We start from the raw sequence: 18,654 nt of genomic DNA, 5'->3' as shown, positions 1-18,654 counted from the left end.
ATTTCTAAACACACACAAAACATTAAAATATATATTTTTTTATACAACTCGATCGGCAAACAAGCGCACGGCTCACCTAATGGTAGGTGATAATCGTAGCTTGTAGACGTCTGCAACATCAAAAGCATCGCAAGCGTGTTGCCGACCCTACCCCCAATTCCCCCCAGGAGCTCTGGTCATCTTACTCACCAACATAGGGACACAACACTGCTTGAAAACAATATTATTTACCTGTGATCTTCTGTAAGGTCTGTAATACTGTTACGATTAAAAATAAACAAAATACTACATTTGAATTTGGAAACTATCATTTTTAAATGATTGTTCGTTGTATTCATCTTCTGTAAGATCGAAGACCCAAGTCGGGTTGCTCCTTATTTTGAGCAGAAAATTTCCTCCTGTGCCCTACCTCAGCGAAATAGCAAAATAACAAAAGGCTAAAAAAATATTAATATAAAATTGAAATATACAAAGTGCAATGGCTTAGTAGCTACAACCCTAATTTTAATTTATTTAACTCAACGCAACCCCAGACGCATCAAAATCATTTGCGATCGCTTATTTGTACGATGGCTCAGTATTAGAAATACGTCGCGTACTGACGGACGCGTAGCACTTCAAATAGTGTGTTCAATTTATTAAAAGAGTGAACGCGTAATAACAATGTAAGTAATAATGATTAATTATTTAATAATAAATTTAATATAAAGCAATATATATCCAAATCTATATAATAATAAATTATTATTAAATTATTATTGTTATTATTACTAAAAATGTAATCAAAATAATGTTCGTTTTTAAAAATAAAATAAATTTGGATAATTTAGTTTAAAATATTTAATTTAATAATATTATAAAAAAAAAATCTTGTGTGCTTAAAAATGCAAGCACTGTAACGAATTATACCTTTTTTTTTAGTTTAAAAAAAAAGATATATATAAATAAAAACGAATCACCGTAATGTACGTACGTACGTGCATAATTTCCAAACGACTGCTTTGAAACGGATTTTTTTTGTGTCGTTACTCTCACAACAAGATTTGTATTGATAAAAATTAAAAAATAATTGTGTTTGCTCGCAAACGAAAAAAAAACCGACTTCAATTACATCAACAAGTAATACAACGTAGATCGACGAAAAAATAGTCAAGTAACTACGCGTTATCAAAGATTACTCAAAAAGTAGTTATCAGATCTCGATGAAATTTAATTGTGACCACATGATAAACATCGGCTTTCGATTAAATTAAAAATCATTAAAATCGGTACACCTAATAAAAAGTTATTACGGATTTTCAAGAAGTTCCCTCGATTTCTCTGGGATCCCACCATCAGATCCTGGTTTCCTTATCATGGTACTAAACTTGGGATAGATAGAATAGAATTATCAAAATCGGTACATCCAGTAGAAAGTTATGCGGTATAATACAACGTAGGTCGACGAAAAAAGCGTCAAGTAAAAACGCATTATTAGATAAAGCTCGAAAAGTAGTTGTTAGATCTCAAATAAATTTAAATGGGACCAATTGGCACACACCACCTTTCGATTAAAAGAAAATTTGTCGAAATCGCTCCACCCAGTCAAAAGTTCTGATGTAACATACATAAAAAAAAAAAATACAGTCGAATTGAGAACCTCCTCCTTTTTTGGAAGTCGGTTAAAAAAAAATATCACCGAAAAAAATAGCAATGCGGCACGATTAGGCTGTATGGATTATAGTCCTTTGCTTTTCCCTATTGGGGATAAATATTAAAACAACAACAGCATGGCGGCACGAAGTTCACCTAATCGTTAATTTAAAAAATGTAATTCTAATTACAATCGAAAAATATGTGTATTAACAATATTTCTAGCTTTGCGTAATACAAAAATTATTTTGTTATAAAAAATTAAGTACAATATAAATTTATTTATGTAATATTTTGTAATCCTATAAACCTCATTTTTAATTAATGTTTTAAATTATTTATTGCATTATTAATTATAGTTAGTTATATCATCGGTTGCGGATAGCGCTATTTGATGGATGACGATATCCAACAGATAAAAGATAAAGATATATTATTCATTCACACCATCGAATTGTACTATTATTTATGAGATATTTCTACTAGATATTGTGAGTATAAAAATATAGTTTATTAATTCAGGAGAAACAGGTACTAATAACCTATTTTAATTCCTGCAATAAAAGTCTATTCGCAACTTATTTGTAGGATAAAAGCTATCCCATAACCAACGCAACCAGCCCAGTATCTAACGGGAACTTTAAAGAGAACTTGTGTGGATCTTTTGATTGTACATTTAAAATTATATCTTTATGGGGGTATGCATTAATTACGTTAGCTGTTTTTCGATCAGTTTAGACCCGTCCCTCCTTAGGTCAGATTTCCCGGGACCCATCTCCCCTTACGTGAGATTGAAGCTGAATATAATAGAGATTGACTGGAAATAATAAACTGTTCAAGTATTCTATATTAATTTATTTAAATTAAATAAAATTTAAAGCAAAAACGAAATGATTGTAATAGCCATTAGACTTATTTCAGCAAGCAAAATGAACACTCAATTTTTTTTTAATATTGGTATTATATTTTTTGAAGTTGATTTTCGATTATCCCCTCGGTTTAAATGAGATTTCGTGAGATTTCATTGGACCCCTTCCCCCCATTCTGAGCTCACGTAATTATTGGATGTTCCCTTATACCACCATATTTGTCTTGAATATCGTTTTTTTTTTTAAATGTAATTTTTCTTGTTTACAAACTTTTTCCTAACATGAACGAACATAAAAAAAATAATCATCTAATTTGTTGTAGTTGTTAAGAATTTCGATGAATCATTTTTATTTTAATAGGTATAATAATAGATGTTATAAATAAATAAATAAATAATAAATAAAAAAGGGGGGTGGGGTAAAAAGTACAAATGTCAGAAGTCAAACTTCCTTGGTAAACAAATTTTTAAGGCTTTTTTATATTTATACAAATCTAAAGCTTTAGATTTGCGTTCCAGCGCCATCGGCAAAAACGTTGCCGTTTCATCCGTAAAAATTTTACCCTCATACGCCTAAAGAAGTTGCATTACAGTAAACAAACGCTCCACACTCAACGTATACAAGGGTTATTTTCTGTGTCTAGGGTCCGGAAACACACAATACACAAGCACAAACGTCCAGACCACGATAAACATTTATATGGTCAATACAAATGTATGTCGTGAGCGGGGATCAACCCGCGAGCGCCAGCGTAACAGCCAGTGCTGTGACCGCTGCGCTAACGTGTCGTCGAATGTATTCTTGGTCGTTACATACTCCTGGTTCTGGCTCTTTGTTTTATCCAAGATACAAATAAAGTCAATAATAATGCAATAAAATATTTACAAGGCGATTTTATCGCGTACTGTGATTTTATTTTTATATAATTAGGTCGGCAAACAAGCGCACGGCTCACCTGATGGTAGGCGATTACCGTAGCTTATAGACACCTGCAACGTCAGAAGCATCGCAAGCGCGTTGCCGACCCAATCCCCAATTCCCCCCAGGAGCTCTGGCCTTCTTACTCACCAACAGAGGGACACAACACTGCTTGAAAACAATATTATTTACCTGTGATCTTCTGTAAGGTCTGTAATACTGTAACGATTAAAAATAAACAAAATACTACATTTGAATTTGGAAACTATCATTTTTAAATGATTGTTCGTTGTATTCATCTTCTGTAAGATCGCGGACCCAAGTCGGCTTGCTCCATATTTTGAGCAGGAAATTTCCTTGTGTGGCCCACCTCAGCAAAATAGCAATATTAATAAAAGGCTAAAAAAAATAGGAGCTCTGGTCATCTTACTCACCAACAGGATAATATTTATTGAAAATAGAATTATAACACTACTATAAATAGAATTTATAAATCAAATCAAAATTCATAAATAAAAAAATATAAATAACTGCAATTTGTTTTGATGTTTGTACGTTCAGAGTTCAATAACATGACGAAAAAGGCATAAAAAATATAAAATTACAATCTGCGTCATACATAAAATTACACTACCCATCACTCGCGGTTCTGCCCGCCTACCATCTGTTTCAGTAGTACTGGGATATGATCTACCTATGTGTTATGGTTGATCTACCTAACCTACGTTCCGAGTTTCATTGCAAATGGGTTGTTACATTTTGCGTAAGAGTGACAAACATTCAGACAGCCTTCCGTATTTATAATATTAGTAACTTTTTGATTCTCGATTATGTTTATGTGGAATATCACCAAAGCACTGTTTTGAATATAAATAATAATATAATATAATGTTAACTTTTGATTCCCGACGTTTCGGATACTTTACAGCAACCATGGTCACGGGAGGACCATGGTTGCTGTAAAGTATCCGAAACGTCGGGAATCAAAAGTTAACAATAAACCGCGATAAAATCCGAAAAAAAAAAAAAAAAAAAAAAAAAAAAAAAAAAAAAAAAAAAAAAAAAAAAAAAAAAAAAGTGTTTTATTAAATGAGTAAAATTCGCGTAAACATTAGAAAACAATAATATAATGTATTAAAAAAAAACATCCGTTTTTAACCGACTTCCAAAAAAGGAGGAGATTCTCAATTCGATTGTATTTTTTCTTTCTTTTTCGTATGCTACCTCAAAACTCTGATTGGGTGGACCGATTTCGATAATTTTTATTTTAATCGCAAGGTAGTGCGTGTTATTAGGTCCCGTTTAAATTTAATTGAGATTTGACTAGTACTTTTCGAGTTATATCTAATAATAAGTTTTGTGTAATTTTTTTGTCGACCTATGTTATATTACACCGTATAACTTTTTACGGGGTGTCCCAATTTAGATGATTTTTATTTTAATCAAAAATTGACGCTTATTTTGTGGTACGATTTAAATTTGATCGACATCTCATGACTATTTTTTGAGTAATCTTTGATAACGCGTACTCACTTGACTATTTTTTCGTGTACCTACGTTGTATTACTTGTCGATGATGTTTGCGAGTAGACACAATTATATTTATATAGATAAGAAATTTAATATCTTTGGATTATAATTTATTTTAAAAATCACTTTAATCACGTATTGATGGACGTAACATTTAGTCAGACATTAGTGATGTGAAATATAATTGGAGAAGCACGAACAATAATTTTACATCGACTTTTTTGTCCTCACTAATGATGACCTATAACTTAAAATTATATATCATTAATATATGGGTAGATACAAGCAAGAGATAAACATTGGAAACCGTGTGCAATTTGATCCAACTTGAAAGATAGGCTATATTTTATTTCGATATATGTAATTATTATATTCAAGAAACAAATAATAAATAAATGAACAAATAGATATATAGACAGACGCACCCGAGTAGAAATTTTTTCGTCTTCCTTAGAAGGACCGGACCAGGCATGCCTGATCAGGATTAGATAATGCATGTAATGCAGAAGATATGTCTGGACCTGACCAGGATAAGATGAGATTTCCTGATCGAGTCCAGATCAGGAAATCTCACCTCATCCTGATCAGCCGGTTCGGTCCGGTCCTTTTAAAAAACACGTTTGGATATTCTTGAAAAAATTGTTTTATAAAAAAAAAGCGAATTTATATTATAAATATGTTACTTAACATTATTTATATACGTCTATTTTTGCCAATGTATTATTTATTTATGTTTTTACTTTAAATATCAATATTTTTTTTAATTTTTATATTAACTTCTAATAATTACCTACTAAGTAATTAACTACTTCTTACTACTTCCGACTGCTCCACTGTGTCGAAATGGACTCCCTGTTAGAATGTCCTGATAACTGTATATATACTAAGTGCGCTTAAAAACATTGATAGCGCGATTCAAGCTCAGTTCGCGTAATTTCTTTCAGGCTATCCTGATCTGGACTGGACCGGGTCCTGATCCAGTATGCCTTACATACTTGATAATATTTTACATCAGGCTATCCTTGCCTGGACCAGACCTGGTCCTGATAGAGCTTGCCGGATCTGGTATGCCTTATTCTATCCTGATCCGGTCCAGATACATGATCTGGTTGAGCCTGAGCTTTTTTCTAGTCGCCACTCGCCACGCATACCCCTACACCAGAGCGTGCACTATATATATTAATATAATATACGATAATAATATATTAATAAACAAATGTATTAATCGTAATTATATTGTATAAAACCTTCGCGGTATTACTCGCGTTAATTTGAGGAAAAATGTACTAAAATATCATATAGTCTATAACATTCCTTGGCAAATTAACTATCCAATACAAAAATAAGTTATAACGAACCAGTAGTGCCTGATATTAATGCGTTCAAAAAAACAAATAAACAAATTATTTGTCTGTAAAATAACGGTATATATATACAGTTTATATATTCTTTTTTTTATTATAATAACGGTTTTTATTTTTTTTTAGTTTATTAATAATTCAATAGACATAATTAATGGTTGACTATTTAATAATATTATTAAAAATATAGTAAACAACGTCAAGTATGGTACAACCTTGATTTTTGCTCTTTCCGGTTTTTTTTGTACGTGATTATATTTGCTTAGCAAATGATTGAATAAAACCTCATACGTGAAATATATGAAATATTTAAAATAAAATAAAATTATAATGTTCGTTAGTTACGTGCTTCTAATAAATTTACTGTTACGCGATTTTTAATATTTTAAGAGTTATAATTTTTTTTCGAATATTTGAGGAATTTCGATGTGACCATCCTAAAAAAAAGCAAAAGACTTTTTAGTTTAATTTTTTTTTGTAACTAAATTTGTATGAGTTGTATTTTTTTCGAAAATAACCAGCGCCGTAGCTTTGATGAAAGATATGAAAATGTTGGTCTAAAAACAAAAATTTACGTTTCGTAAATTATGACTTCAATTTTCAACTTTAAATTAAAAATGTAAACAGGTGACCTTATATGATTTCTTAGTTAGTCTAAAAAATGCATCAGACTTGCAGCTCATAAAAATAGACGAAGAGTGGGTACTTAATGGGGGAAATTTGATATGTACGATTTTTATTTTTGTGTTACCCACAATTAGGAATTCTAAACATTTTTGAATATCATATCAAAAATTGACCGCTCCAGCGGGATTCGAACCCGCGTCTTCGACATACCGTGTCGACGCTCTAGCCAATTAAGCTATGGAACGATATACTCGCCAGAGCGAAACTTTTGATATGATGATTTTTACTTTCGGTTTAAGCGAACCGTGGCGCCGTCTATAGTGAGTTCTTTACAGAGACTCGTAACTATTCAAAGTTTCATATTACAATGAAAATCTTTGACAGGAGACGACACCATGCTATTTTTAATATGTACGATTTTTATTTTTGTGTTACCCACAATTAGGAATTCTAAACATTTTTGAATATCATATCAAAAATTGACCGCTCCAGCGGGATTCGAACCCGCGTCTTCGACATACCGTGTCGACGCTCTAGCCAATTAAGCTATGGAACGATATACTCGCCAGAGCGAAACTTTTGATATGATGATTTTTACTTTCGGTTTAAGCGAACCGTGGCGCCGTCTATAGTGAGTTCTTTACAGAGACTCGTAACTATTCAAAGTTTCATATTACAATGAAAATCTTTGACAGGAGACGACACCATGCTATTTTTAATATGTACGATTTTTATTTTTGTGTTACCCACAATTAGGAATTCTAAACATTTTTGAATATCATATCAAAAATTGACCGCTCCAGCGGGATTCGAACCCGCGTCTTCGACATACCGTGTCGACGCTCTAGCCAATTAAGCTATGGAACGATATACTCGCCAGAGCGAAACTTTTGATATGATGATTTTTACTTTCGGTTTAAGCGAACCGTGGCGCCGTCTATAGTGAGTTCTTTACAGAGACTCGTAACTATTCAAAGTTTCATATTACAATGAAAATCTTTGACAGGAGACGACACCATGCTATTTTTAATATGTACGATTTTTATTTTTGTGTTACCCACAATTAGGAATTCTAAACATTTTTGAATATCATATCAAAAATTGACCGCTCCAGCGGGATTCGAACCCGCGTCTTCGACATACCGTGTCGACGCTCTAGCCAATTAAGCTATGGAACGATATACTCGCCAGAGCGAAACTTTTGATATGATGATTTTTACTTTCGGTTTAAGCGAACCGTGGCGCCGTCTATAGTGAGTTCTTTACAGAGACTCGTAACTATTCAAAGTTTCATATTACAATGAAAATCTTTGACAGGAGACGACACCATGCTATTTTTAATATGTACGATTTTTATTTTTGTGTTACCCACAATTAGGAATTCTAAACATTTTTGAATATCATATCAAAAATTGACCGCTCCAGCGGGATTCGAACCCGCGTCTTCGACATACCGTGTCGACGCTCTAGCCAATTAAGCTATGGAACGATATACTCGCCAGAGCGAAACTTTTGATATGATGATTTTTACTTTCGGTTTAAGCGAACCGTGGCGCCGTCTATAGTGAGTTCTTTACAGAGACTCGTAACTATTCAAAGTTTCATATTACAATGAAAATCTTTGACAGGAGACGACACCATGCTATTTTTAATATGTACGATTTTTATTTTTGTGTTACCCACAATTAGGAATTCTAAACATTTTTGAATATCATATCAAAAATTGACCGCTCCAGCGGGATTCGAACCCGCGTCTTCGACATACCGTGTCGACGCTCTAGCCAATTAAGCTATGGAACGATATACTCGCCAGAGCGAAACTTTTGATATGATGATTTTTACTTTCGGTTTAAGCGAACCGTGGCGCCGTCTATAGTGAGTTCTTTATAGAGACTCGTAACTATTCAAAGTTTCATATTACAATGAAAATCTTTGACAGGAGACGACACCATGCTATTTTTAATATGTACGATTTTTATTTTTGTGTTACCCACAATTAGGAATTCTAAACATTTTTGAATATCATATCAAAAATTGACCGCTCCAGCGGGATTCGAACCCGCGTCTTCGACATACCAAATAAAAATCGTACATATTAAAAATAGCATGGTGTCGTCTCCTGTCAAAGATTTTCATTGTAATATGAAACTTTGAATAGTTACGAGTCTCTGTAAAGAACTCACTATAGACGGCGCCACGGTTCGCTTAAACCGAAAGTAAAAATCATCATATCAAAAGTTTCGCTCTGGCGAGTATATCGTTCCATAGCTTAATTGGCTAGAGCGTCGACACGGTATGTCGAAGACGCGGGTTCGAATCCCGCTGGAGCGGTCAATTTTTGATATGATATTCAAAAATGTTTAGAATTCCTAATTGTGGGTAACACAAAAATAAAAATCGTACATATTAAAAATAGCATGGTGTCGTCTCCTGTCAAAGATTTTCATTGTAATATGAAACTTTGAATAGTTACGAGTCTCTGTAAAGAACTCACTATAGACGGCGCCACGGTTCGCTTAAACCGAAAGTAAAAATCATCATATCAAAAGTTTCGCTCTGGCGAGTATATCGTTCCATAGCTTAATTGGCTAGAGCGTCGACACGGTATGTCGAAGACGCGGGTTCGAATCCCGCTGGAGCGGTCAATTTTTGATATGATATTCAAAAATGTTTAGAATTCCTAATTGTGGGTAACACAAAAATAAAAATCGTACATATTAAAAATAGCATGGTGTCGTCTCCTGTCAAAGATTTTCATTGTAATATGAAACTTTGAATAGTTACGAGTCTCTGTAAAGAACTCACTATAGACGGCGCCACGGTTCGCTTAAACCGAAAGTAAAAATCATCATATCAAAAGTTTCGCTCTGGCGAGTATATCGTTCCATAGCTTAATTGGCTAGAGCGTCGACACGGTATGTCGAAGACGCGGGTTCGAATCCCGCTGGAGCGGTCAATTTTTGATATGATATTCAAAAATGTTTAGAATTCCTAATTGTGGGTAACACAAAAATAAAAATCGTACATATTAAAAATAGCATGGTGTCGTCTCCTGTCAAAGATTTTCATTGTAATATGAAACTTTGAATAGTTACGAGTCTCTGTAAAGAACTCACTATAGACGGCGCCACGGTTCGCTTAAACCGAAAGTAAAAATCATCATATCAAAAGTTTCGCTCTGGCGAGTATATCGTTCCATAGCTTAATTGGCTAGAGCGTCGACACGGTATGTCGAAGACGCGGGGGAAATTTGACTAAAATCGGTCTTCAAAGACAGTAACCTGGAAAATTATTAAAATAAACCAACTGATTAAAAATCTTTTTTATCATTCCTGAGGCTAATTAATCATTATTGAATGCTGGAAACCTATTATCTTGGTTGCATAAGGAAAGTTTTAAGTAAGAAGTAGAGCATAATGTAAAAATCATTTAATATTTTTAAAATTTAAAATAATTATCCAAATTATCTATTTCTAAATATAATGTAAATTTAAGTGTTGCCAGTACGATTTATGTGTCGGGGGTCAGAAAACAAAGAACACAAACGCCTAGATCACGTCAAACATCTCTCTCTCTCTCTCTTTCTCCGTTTATATCAACTGTTGACAAGTTGACTCAATGGTTGACAGTATGATAAATCTATTATATGTATAGGGGGTCGGACAAGAAAGAACATAAATACAAACGCCCAGACCACGGTGAACAACTGTATACCAATAACTTTTGTAATCGTTGGAGATCTAATTCAATTCTAAATTAAAATAACAAAAATCCGGTTTTTATATTCCAGAAACGATTCGTTTAAAATAGAAATCTATTTTAAGGAGTAATTTTACATTATGTGTAATCTAATATTTAAAATTCTCGTGTCGCGGTGTTTGTAGTTAAACTACTCCGAAACGGCTTGACCGATTCTCATAAAATTTTGTGTGCATAGTGAGTAGGTCTGAGAATCGAACAAAATCTATTTTTCATCCCCCTAAATGTTAAGGGTAGTCCACCCCTAATTTTCTTTTTAATTTTTAGATAAATTATTTATTTTTTATTTTTTATGATACAACATTAAAAAATACAGACAACCGTAAATTTTCAACCCTCTACGATCAACCCCTATTTTTAAATAGCGTTTAGCGGCAAGACAACGTTTGCCGAGTCAGCTAGTAATCCTATAATATGACGACATCACTATAATAACGATAATTTTAATAAATATTGATTGCAAAGTACCAACAGAGCTGGTTGAGTTGTTGAAAAGAGAAAACCATATAAAAATCCATCGAATTATGTCAGCTAACGAACAAGAGTTTTTGAATAAAACTAGTTAGCTTAACAAGAATATAAAGTCATGTAAAAAGTACAACGCACTCGTTTGTTGGTAAATTACCGTTTGCGCCTGGCTTACAATAATAAATTCGTAATTACGTAGGTACATACGTCAAGCAAAATAATAATTTATTTATACCTACTGCATTTTCAAGAAACCAACTAACTTTAACTGAGGTAGGGCACAGCAGGAATTTCCTGCTGAAAATATGGAGCAGCCCGACTGGGGTAGCTGGGGCCTCGACCTTACAGAAGATCACAGCAAAATAATACTGTTTTCAAGCAGTATTGTGTTCCTGTTGGTGAGTAAGGTGACCAGAGCTCCTGGGGTGATTGGTTATAGGGTTGGCAACGCGCTTGCGATGCTTCTGGTGTTATAGGCGTCTATAAGCTACGGTAATCGCTTACCATCAGGTGAGCCGTACGCTTGTTTGCCGACCTAGTGACATAAAAAAAAGACCAGCCTTAGGGCATGTTTCGCCGGTTGCCATTAACAGATATTTAACCATTTAACAGATAAAGATATCCAACGGACAAAAGTTTGTCATATTATTCTTATTCTTGACAGTTGGCGCAACGGTCACAGTAATGGTTTATGGTTGTTGTTCGATTTCTGCACATCACAAACGTTTGTATTGGCCATAAAGATGTTTGCCGTGGTCTGGGTGCAGTCCTTTGTGTCTCTCCACCGTGCCTCGGAGAGCACGTTAAGTCGGTTGTTATGAAGTACACCCGCTAGTGATCGTTATTCATAGTAGGAAATATATTCGCCAACCCGCATTGGAATTAAGCTCTTGGTGAATTAAGCTCTGATCGTTTTCTTACACGGGGAAAGAGACCTATGCTCAGCAGTGGGATATTACAAGCTGAAGCGAGTTATATTATTCTTATTCACAATCAAATTCCACTATATTTACGGTATGTTTTTTTTCGCAATCGTCAACAAAAAATTGTTAAGATGTAGCAGGCCCCAATTACTTTTTTTACCTCCTACTGTTAAATGTCTATTCGTAACTAACGTGCAGGATAAACGTTATCCACAACCGTTAAACTTACCTTAGTATCTGTAAGAAAGGTTCATATTATACGTGCGAAATTATAGTAATTTAATAATAATACTTCGTCCCGCCATCGTCCCGCAAAAATTTCCCTTGAATACCTATATAGATTTTTGTAAAGTTTTCTTCATATATAACTGACTTACTTCCTGACAAAGAATTATCCAATTTGATTCTTAATATACACTAGTAATTTTTCATGTACTTACAACAACATTAAATACAGCCTATTTGACGTGTTTCGTAACATCGATGAGAGCCTGATGAGGCTTAGTCATCAATTTCATTGTCTCTTAAGAAATAAGTGCAATGATTTCTGGTATGTTCTCATTGTTTTAGTTATTAAAGTAATTAATAAACAATTATTATTGTGTGCAACTTCCTTTTGTTGTCCTACGGGTTTTTAATAAAAAAAAATATATATTACTATATAGTTGATTCCGCGTTAGAGCCGCCATTATTTTTATGAAATAAATCTTTTTTACGTACGTTTGACTTAGGTAGTAAGCTGGTGAATGCGTGACGAGAGCGTTACGAAAAGTGTGATCGGTTGAGGCTGACGGAAGTTGAGAGGGGGATATAAGTTAGTGAAGATAGAAAGAGAGTACCTACGTTTCGTAAGTTGTATTTCAGTCGTGTGGTTTAAATGAATTTTACCTTGAATGTTACCTTTCTCGTATATACTGGTATATACCAGTACTAGCTCACCCCGCAAACGTGGTTTTGCCATATATGCTGTTAACCCCTTTAACCCCCCCCCTATAACTTAGGGGTATAAAAATAGATGTTGTTCGATTCTCAGATCTACCCAATATGCACACAAAATTTCATGAGAATTGGTCAAGCCGTTTTGGAGGAGTTTAACTACAAACACCGCGTCACGAGAATTTTATATATTAGATAAAAATGCAATATATAAAAACGACTGTGCAAAATCGGATAATTCCTTTTTTGTCAGGTTTAAGTCAAAGAAAATTAAATACAATCGATATATACACGAAAATGAAAAAAATGCGGTACAAATTTTAACGTATCAGCTTGTTAATCATATTAATGACTGCAATACAAAGAATTGATTAATATTTAAAAATATACTTGTTTTTCGTTAGCTTACGAAACGTAAACAACTAAAATTGTTTATAAAAAAGTTACTCGGAAATAATACATTATTTAAGCATGTATTTTGAATCAAAAAAACATTGATCTTATAATATGAAAATGAATCGCAAAATGTGTTGTAAGCGCATAACTCAACAACGCCTAGACTAATTTTACCAATTCTTTTTTTTTAAATGTTTATTGAGGTCCATGGTTTTTACGGCGAGAAAAATTCGAATAATTTCCGGGAAAACCCTAAAAACATACCTTATCTTTTCCCCACACAAACGTTTTCTAACTAAAATATAGGCTCAATTTGAACTTTATTGCGATTCAATAAAGGTCATGTTAAGTAATATGTTAGAGCGCATTTTACGTACGTTACTAATGGTTAAATTGATCTTAATTGTAGACCGCATTTTAATTTAATTTTACATACAGTAAAAATGGTATTAACTAGCTATTTCACATTACTTATTATATTCTTGCGGGGGCGTTAACAATGGAAAATTCCCGTTTTTAAACCATAGCTCCTATCGACTTTTTATCAAATTTTGTACGCATCTATAATTTGGTCCAACTTGGGAGATAGGGTAGTTTTTATCTCAATCGGACCTGGTAGGTGGCGCTGCTATCGGTATGTAACTTCGAAACTACTGAACCAATTTTTATCAAGTTTTGTAAGCATCTGTAATTTTGTCTGACTTGGAAGATATGGTAGTTTTTAATTAAATTGGACCCGGTAGGTGGCGCTGCTATTGGTATGTACCTCCGAAACTACTTAACCAATTTTTATCAAATTTTGTAAGCCATCTGTAATTTTGTCTGACTTGGAAAATATGGTAGTTTATAACTAAATTGGACCCGGTAGGTGGCGCTGCTATCAGTATGTAGCTCCAAAATTACTGAATCAATTTTTATCAAATTTTGTACGCGTCTATAATTTGGTCCAACTTGGGAGATAGGGTTATTTTTATCTCAATCGGACCCGGTAGGTAGCGCTGCTATCGGTATGTAACTCCAAAACTACTGAACCAATTTTTATCAAGTTTTGTAAGCATGTCTAATTTTGTCTGACTTGGGAGATAGGGTTATTTTTATCTCAATCGGACCTGGTAGGTGGCGCTGCTATCGGTATGTAACTCCAAAACTACTGAACCAATTTTTATCAAGTTTTGTAAGCATGTCTAATTTTGTCTGACTTGGAAGATATGGTAGTTTTTATCTCAATTGGACCCTGCTGCTGTAAGCTATCAAATTTGGTAGCTGTTTTCCGGGCAGGACGTCTGCCGGGTCCACTAGTCTTATATACAAAAATTCTCGTGTCACAATGTTAGTTATACCATACTCTTCCGAAACGATTGGACCGATTTTATGATTTTTTTGCATATCGGGTAGGTCGCAGAATCGGCCAACATCTATTTTTCATATTCCTAAGTTATAAGGGGGGGATTAAGGGGGTTAATAACATGTATGGCAAAGCAACGTTTCGTGGGTCAGCTAGTATATATATATATATATAAATTGTAACCGATCTATGTCTGTACATGAGGGATTTAAAAAAATATGAATTATGAACACAGCTTTAAAAAAAAAAATGAAGTAAAATTTCTTGGCGCACGCTTGAGTTGGGGAGTAAGTTGGTAAATTCGTGACGAGAGCGTTACGAAAAGTGTGATCGGGTGAGGCGAACGGAGCATGAGAGTGATGCGATCACACATTTTCTTTATCTCTTTCTCTCATAGCCAGTTACGTTTCGTTTATCTAAGACACAGGTGCAGGCCTATTGTGCAGAAGTTTTACTTCAGTCGTGTGGGTCTAAAGCACACTCGCTTTTTTTTAAAATTCAAATCTTGTCCTGGCATTAAAGAATATAAAAAAAATCCAATTTAACGCTGTCCGGAAGTTATACCCGTTCATATATTGACAATTAATTTATATTCGTAAAGATTTACAAAATATTTTAAATTAATTTAGTATTGTTTGCTTCAACACACACTTTGAATGAACCGTTCTTGACCGTTAACCCTCTTAACAATTCTAAGCGTGCATTTAATATACTAATTCATTTGCATGTATGTTGGTAAAACTTGATTTGAATACACATTTACTATGTACATAAGTTTTACATAACGAACTACGTAAATGTATTAATGACCTTTATATACTTTGATATGTACATTTTAATTGTATTTAAAATCAGATCCTCTCTATAACTTCACTTGTGCGCACATCAAAATACTTATGATAATATTTAATTGTCGAGGAGTTATGATTAACTGGTGGAGCCGCTTGTGGTATTTAAAATTGAGTTATAATAATAATAATAATAATAATAATAATAATAATAACCCCCCCAAGGGACCACCTTGCCGTGGTGGGGGGGCTTAAGGAAGGCTTGAACAAATTGTCATTAACATCTTGACCATACCCTACCTCGTTGAAGTAGCAGGCACAAATACCTTACAAAGACACCAACACCTAGACACACCTTTCCAACCAACGGTCCCGACAACCCGTTCAATATGGAGACACGATCAATGAAAAAACGTAAAGGGCCGCTTCCCGGGGGCAATCGCCGGGGCACACCTGGAGCTGGCGCTGGGTGTTTCAGCATGCGAACCGCCAGCGGTGAGGAGCTGAACAGGCGGGCTCCCACCGGGTCAACCGAAAATACTACAGCCGATGCTGACAGACTGACTGACAGGACAACTTCAACAGAACCCTATAGTCCAAGTACCATCTCATATACACCATCAATTCCCTCCTCACCCCTTTCAAACAGAGATTCACCCACACCGACCTTGGATGTTGCGCGGGAGGCAAGTGCCTTTTTACCCACGTCCACCAAAGCCGGTAAACCGAGAGTGCGCATGAAATGGAGTAAAGAAGTAAACCTATTTATCATGCGCACCTACTACTACATCACTAGATTAGAGACCGACCTAACCACCTATAGAAAACAATTGCACGAACTTTTTTTACGAAAATATCCGGAATTAAACGTCACAGAACAAAGAATCGCAGATCAAAGAAGAGCAATAGTAAAAAACAACCTTTTAAATCAGGAAACTTTAAATACAATTAAAGAAGAAATAAAGTCACAACTAGAAACAGAAAATGAAAATCAAATCTATATTAATAGTAATGTATCAACAAACAATGATATTCAATGTTCCTCTACTCACCCAAAACCCAACACAAGGCACACTTCGCCATCAAACATATTCACATATAATACTCAGTCAACATGCACATTTTCTAATAACACTCAGACATCACACATGTCAACACAGACTGAATTTGTTACTATAATGATGGATAACGACATTGATACGGTATTAGACCATAACCTAGGAACGAACACTCAAATAGAAGAAATCTGTGACAAATTCAGGACAGCACTAACACAATATTCAGGAATGGATCCACGAGTCCGACCAAAATTACCTAAACTTAGATACAGTTCTCACCTATTTCAGCTAGTCAATATGTTTAATCAAGATATTCTGTTCCAATTTATTTCCGACGACACAAAACTAACCGACATACATACAATAGTGTATTGCGTAGCCTTAGTTATCTCCGAAGAACTTAACTATAAGGTCACAGAAAATATTAGAAGCACAAGGCCCAAAGACTGTAATAAACCACCATGGCAAATAAGATTAGAAAAGGACATAGAAAAACTCAGAGCAGACTGTGGGCGAGTCACACAGTACATAAATAACAATAGATCCCGTAAAATCATTAAGCATGTCAAAAGAATATTTGAAACAAGAAACACACACACTAAACACGAAAATAGGAATACAAAACCGGAAGAGTTCTTAGACACTCTAAAACAAAAGTTAGCACTAAAAGTTCATAGACTTAAAAGATACAAAAAGGCACAGCAAAGGAAAAACGATAACACAATGTTTAGCACAAATGAAAAAACTTTCTACAGAAACTTATACAAACCAAAAATAGACACAGATACAGTAAACAGTCCTATTATGCCCACACAAATACAACTGGAAACTTTTTGGTCAGGCATCTGGGAACAACAAGTACATCACAATGATAAAGCCGATTGGATAACCGAAGAAGAAAATAAATGGAATTCAATTGAAGAAATGGAATTCACAGAAATAACTGAGACAGAAATAAATAACATTACAGCTAGATTACATAACTGGAAATCACCAGGAGTAGATAAAATTCATAACTTTTGGTTCAAAAAATTATTTTCTTTACATAAGATCATTGCTAAAAATTTTACAGATATCATTATTGGTAAACAAAAAATTCCAGATTTCATTGCCACTGGAATAACCTATATGCTGCCTAAATCACAGATTTCTCCACAACCTTCACAATACCGACCTATTACATGCCTACCAACTATATACAAAATCTTAACATCAGCAATAACAACAAAAATCAATAAACATGTTGAACAATATAATATAATAGCGGAAGAACAAAAAGGATGCAGGCGAGGTCACATGGGATGCAAGGAACAGCTAATAATTGATTCTACTATTCACAAACATGCGACTTCAAAAAATAGAAACCTACATTGCACATATATAGATTATAAAAAAGCTTTTGACAGTATCCCACATTCTTGGCTAATTAAAATATTACAAATATACAAAATAAACCCGAAAATAATAAACTTTTTACGTGATATTATGTCCAGATGGAAAACCACACTTTACCTGACCGCGAATCGAACTAACATCACAACTAGAGAAATAATCATTAGAAAGGGGATCTATCAAGGCGATTCCTTGAGTCCTCTGTGGTTTTGCCTAGCCTTAAACCCCCTGTCATATTTGCTGCGTGGTTGTCGGGCCGGATATTGCCTCAAATACGATAAACAAGATACAATAGTCTCTCATCTCATATATATGGATGATATTAAGCTATATGGAAAAACAGAAATGGAAATGCAAAAATTAATAGATACTACAGCACAATTTAGCAAAGATATTAATATGGAATTTGGTTTGGATAAATGTAGAACACTTCACATTAAACGAGGCAAGATACGGCCAGGCCATTATGTAGTTAATGATACCAATATAATTACAGCCATGGAACCCACCGATTTGTATAAATACTTAGGATATAAACAACTTAAAGGATTAGATCACACAGAAATCAAAAACACTTTAACAATAGAATTTAAAAAACGAGTTAATGCTCTTTGTAAAACTAAACTAACAGGCAAACATCTCATTAAGTCTA

The 18,654-nt window shown here is 34.1% G+C and overlaps 1 protein-coding gene and 1 pseudogene across 1 annotated transcript in view; both read left to right on the top strand.

Moving 5' to 3' along the window:
* The first annotated feature begins 564 nt into the window (after positions 1 to 564).
* The window catches only part of LOC123668313 (fatty acyl-CoA reductase wat-like), a 65,247-nt gene continuing 47,157 nt past the window's right edge, over positions 565 to 18,654 (top strand). The window contains exon 1 of the mRNA XM_045602073.1: positions 565 to 665. The gene's annotated coding sequence lies outside the window, so the exon portion shown is untranslated. The remainder of the gene's footprint in view (positions 666 to 18,654) is intronic.
* Positions 15,942 to 18,297, top strand: LOC123668128 (annotated as a pseudogene).

This window comes from Melitaea cinxia, chromosome 30, assembly GCF_905220565.1.
Source record: "Melitaea cinxia chromosome 30, ilMelCinx1.1, whole genome shotgun sequence".
Taxonomy (NCBI): Eukaryota; Metazoa; Arthropoda; class Insecta; order Lepidoptera; family Nymphalidae; genus Melitaea; species Melitaea cinxia.
The sequence above is the reverse complement of the archived record's forward strand: the minus strand, read 5'-3'. Positions and strand labels throughout refer to the sequence as shown.